Here is a 5,372-nt window from a genome sequence, read left to right as displayed (position 1 = left end):
TATATATTATTATATATATANATATATATATATATATATATATATATATATATATATATATATATATACAAGCAATAATATATTTAATCACGCTTTAAAGATTTTAATCTGATGAATTTGTATTGATGCAAGTATTACTTTATTCATCGACCTACTTTATTGACTAAATATAGAAAGCTCACTCTATTGTTTTAATTACTGAAAAGAATCCCCTAACCGGGGGACGAAACGTATATAATATTATATACAATAGAATAAATTGTAATTCGTAACAATATCTCGCGTTGGCTCTTAAGGGCTTTTTATTTATTCTTTTATTACTTTTTTTTCAATCCAAGACTAATAATCTTGAATATAAGTACAAATTTAATCAAATAAAGACTAAAATCTTTGATTGCAACATTATTGCTTATACATACATATATGAATATAGATAATATTGCCGATTTAAGATTAATTTTTTTTCTGTGTACGTTGTAAATGCAGAATCATTATTCATTGATGTTCAGCAAATAAAGTAGCTTATAATTGTTGTAAAATTCTTTAACATGATTGGTTTGTATATTTAGATTTAATGAGGAATTAAGAGCAAATCATATTAAAGAATTTTACAACAATTACAAAGCTGTTTTCTCTGCTGAACGCAGCTATTTTTTACTTAATTCTTGTGTTGCATCATCATCAAGATCCGAACGGAGATTGAATAAATATAACGTGACAATTAATTAGTGTTAATAAACAACTACGTCAATCAAAAGTTTAGATTTCAGCACATTGCATTATTACATCCATCCTCCATCCATTTTTACTTCGGTTAAATGTAACAGATTGAATTTCTACGCCGATATTTCATACGCGGATCTTAATAAGGAATCCTCGAACTCCACTTCTCGTGCAAAGCTGTCGGGGACGCGCTTTATCTGCATCACTGACGATGCATCGCTGACGCATCTCGTTGCAACTTCAATAAAAAAAAAAAAAAAGAAAAAGGGAGAAAAAGCGAGTATAAGCAATGAAGATAAGCCGGTGCATTGTCTTCACGCGGCCAGAAAGTCTCCTTTCGCTTCGGCGAACTCTCGAAAGGGTCACCGGTCTGTGAATAGGAACTCCCGTACCTCGTCGCCACTTGTAGTTGGTTCTTTATTTATCGCGCTTCGGAGACTCCAGAGATTGCTGACATCACGGAGACGGCAGGGGTGGTTCCAACCACCAGACTCAATCAAGAGTCCTATCGATCTACCAATCACCGAACCGAGTGACACGCTTGTCATCTGCTCGACCGTGCGTACAGGTGTGCATACATATTGCGCGCTCCCGGGATGCATAGACATATATGACAAGTCATCGTGCGTCATGGCAGATATGGTTGTCGATATTACGAACTGAGTTACAATGAATACGCACGTTATGGACTTTGAGGTTTTCTGAAAGAGCGATGAATAGGAAGAGAGAGAGAGAGAGAGAAAGAGAGAGGGGAGGAGGGGGGAGAAGAGAGAGAGAGAGAGAGCAACGAGTGCGACAGTCGTTTGGTGAATAAGAGAGTCTAAGAGAATTGGAGATTAACTTTTACATCTTCTTCATCGCACGGATGATTCAGAGTGAGACTTCTAATGTGAGAAGAAATCGGCAAAGTAATTGGATTAAAAATAATTCTGATACTTTAGCGGACGTTCTATCGTCATTTCTCTACATCAATTAATTAGAGACTGGAAAAGAAAGGTACAAGAGAGTTTGAACTTTGGGTTCGTGGAGGAAATTCCGCGTTCCTTCAAACTTCAAAGGTTTCGTGAATGAAGTTGATAAGCGAAGGTCGTCTTATGTTAAAGATAAAAGCGAAGGGTGTGAGACAAGCAGAGGCGGAGCAATTTCTCCTACGGTGCACACCAGTTAGTATCATAATTTAGCTTCCTGGTAACATAATCCGCAACACATGTCGATATTATAAGCTTTGAGAGATACCAAAGGCGCATGTTACGTGCCTGTCTTCTCTCTTGAATCCTTGAGAACTCGTACAGACTCGTGCAGATCGTATTTAATTTCCCCCGGAAATAGGAAACCGTCGTGTCTCTATCTTCGTATTCTCTTTCATTTTGCGCTAATTTAATGGTAAGTATAGTGTCGAATGGATAATAATTTTATGTAATTCGCCAATTTCAAATTCTATTTTATGGCCGATGAATTACATAAAATTATTACGAAAGCAGAGAATAATGCAGAGAGAGAAGAGAAAATATATCCGTTAATATATCCTCATAGTTTATTGACTAGTTTAATTCGGAGCAAACATTTTCCTACGGAAGGCGGGTGTCGCGGCTTAGGACAACGCATGTCACGATTTGCTACAGCTGGGAATTGATGTTCCATTTGGAGACTGTTGTTTCTATCACGAAGCGCTCTGTTTTGTTTTCAAGGGATGACTTATCTGTTTAATGCTTATTTCTACCAATGTAGACTAACTTTAATTTCGGTTCTATTTACTCTTCATGTTTCCCTAATTCTTAAAACAAGATGAAGAGTCAGTTGAATTGAGATTAAATTACGTTGATTGAAAATGAATATAAGACATCTTTATAGTTATAGCTGTAGTTTATATTAACTCGATTTAATCGGAGCAAAATGTATTTCCTACTGAGGACGAGAGCCCGGTTTAGGACAACACATGTCATGATTTGCTGAGCGTTCGATGCTCTGCCCGGAGACTATGGCTCCTTTCGACGAAGCCCTCTGTTTCATTTTCAAGGGATGACTTAGCTGTTTAAGACACCCTCATAGACTAAATTAATTGGTTTAATCGGAGCAAAACATGTTTCCTACAAAGGACGGGAGTCACGGCTTAGGACAACGTGTGCGATTTGCTACAACTAGATATTAATCGATGTTCCGCCGGGAGACTGTTGCTCCTATCACGAGGCGGTCTGTTTTGTTTCCGAGCTCATAGCCCTCCACGTGCGTGGATCGATCCCTGGATTGGAAAAGCCTCCCGAATACGAGCCAGGGTCAGGCCGCGCTCGCCTGGATCGCCTTCTCTCTCTCTCTCTCTCTCTCTCATATTCTCTTCATACTTGATGGTCGGTCTTTCTTTTCGTCATATCCTCTATAAATCATAATAATAACGGTTCTCTTGATAAATATTTAACCATTGCGGTGAAATATCTTTCGTTAATTAATGACGTACACGCATTGTGTGTAATATCTGTTATTATCGAGAATTGTATCGACTTCTCCTGAATTAATTTTCAGTTTACTTCTATTACTTTTTAACTGCAGAAAATTCTTCAAGTTTTATGAAAAAAAATTCTTCCATAATAGAATGACAAATTTCATTTGCTCGCATTTAAAGTAGTTAAGGAGAAATAACTACGAACTAACGGTACCTCGTTTGCTCAGGAAAGTAGCGGTAATAAATCATTATCTTGTTGATAATTATTATCATGTTTAATTATTATACTGTTCAATTGCGATCATTGTTTTCGATTTACGGGCACGTGTCGCGTAATTACTGTCGCTTCAATAATCACAATCTTGAATATCGACTATGCAAAGTATCGAAAACATGTACAGAGCAAGACGTACATGCCACTAAGCACACGTAGCGTTAACCTAAGTTAATTAATTCCGTAACTCACGCCGTTGCGGAATCCGGAAAATGTTGACACTGCCCGCCGTTGGCATTTCCACCTAGATATAATTCTCCTTGCGCTTACAATGATATTAATATTTACTCGGCTGCACGTGTCACGTATTGTATATAGATTTTATTACACATCGTAATAATATTAATTGCTAATATCTAATTTCTCTCATAATTTCCAAGGATGAATAATAGCATTTTGTCGCTATTGCTGTATCGCCATTACGCAAACAGTCAACCTCGCGAATCCCCAAGATTACACGTCGAAAGCCATATGGCGTCTGATTACGATATGAAGCATTTAAATTGATTCGAAATGTTAATATCTCGCTTCGACTTTGTGAGCGACTTTTTTCGACGGAAAAAAAAAGTCATCTCGTTGAGAATAAAGACCATCTCGTCAAAGGTAATTCCTAAATATACGTCCTCACGTGGAGATTGTTACGTGAGATTCTTCTCTCTCGTAGAATATAGTTCTCGGAAAAATAGTTCTTACATTGAGGACTACTTTCTTGTACGTGGTAATAACGCGAAAAGAGGAAACCAACCCGCAATCTCTTCTTGTGCCAAAACCGGAGCTTTGTCGTTACGAAGTGCCGTCCCTCTTGTCACCATACATCAAGAACGTTCTTATTTCGTGAATTTACATTTCAGTACCGTTTGTTCCTCCCTTACATGCGACGCACATCCATATACGTCGACTACGTAATCAGATTGAACAATACCTGTTCCCTTCAGAATTGAGGAAGATGTGGGAACGAGGATCTCGCTGAAACGAAGAGAATGTTTCTTGTTACGACGCTTCTTGAATTACTTTTCCCTTTCCACACCTCTCGCTTTCTTTCTTCTTTCATCGTCTCTCTCTATCATATCTCTCGAGACTAAATGAGCTTTTTAATCAATTCAAAGCATATTGCACTTTGTGTTGCACAAAAGAAATACAGTGAACATTGCTTCTAATACTGAATTTGAGAAATTTCTCATTAAACATTGTATGTGTAAAACTGAGCAGTTCAGTGCATTCAGTGGAAGCTAAATGAAGACTTCATCTTCCTTGACGCGAAGGTATTTAACGAGTTCAAGTTCGCATGCAAGAATTAAATAGACTTTTTGTAATTGATTTTTAGGACGTTTGAAAATCCCATTTTTGGGATTTTTCTAATCTTTTCTCTATTTCGCTCGAGCTTTATGTTCTTGCTGCGTTATACCGAATCGTCTATTATTGGAAGATAAAAACTTCTATGGAATCTCCAATGTATACAGCCTTAATTTTATTGTAGATTTTCTATCGCGTTACACGCGTTTCGTGACCACGAGCTCCAGATTGATTAAATTACTCTTCATGTCATTTCTCATTCATGTGACACGCACCCGAAGTAGCACAAATCTAATCGGAGAAGGTTGTCTCAGCAATTTCGTTATCGCACTCTCCTCGATAACGTTGAAAAATTGTGATTTCACAATTTTTCATTCGTAATCGAGATATAATTTTAAATTTTTCCTAAAGATTTCTCATTACATTTGCATACTTCTTTCTTTCGTGTTTTGGCAAAGAGATAAATTACGGAATTGCAAAATTAAGTCTTTTGTGACAGGTTACGTTTCTCATTTCCACGTTGTCGGTCGCCACAAAGCTTCTTTTACTCTATGACAATTATGACGGCTAGAGCGAATGAGAGAGAGAGAGAGAGAGAGAGAGAGAGAGAGAGAGAGAGAGAGAGAGAGAGAGAGAGAGAGAGAG

Source organism: Atta cephalotes, assembly GCF_000143395.1.
Source record: "Atta cephalotes unplaced genomic scaffold scaffold00014, whole genome shotgun sequence".
NCBI classification, from domain to species: domain Eukaryota; kingdom Metazoa; phylum Arthropoda; class Insecta; order Hymenoptera; family Formicidae; genus Atta; species Atta cephalotes.
This window is presented reverse-complemented; position numbering follows the sequence as displayed.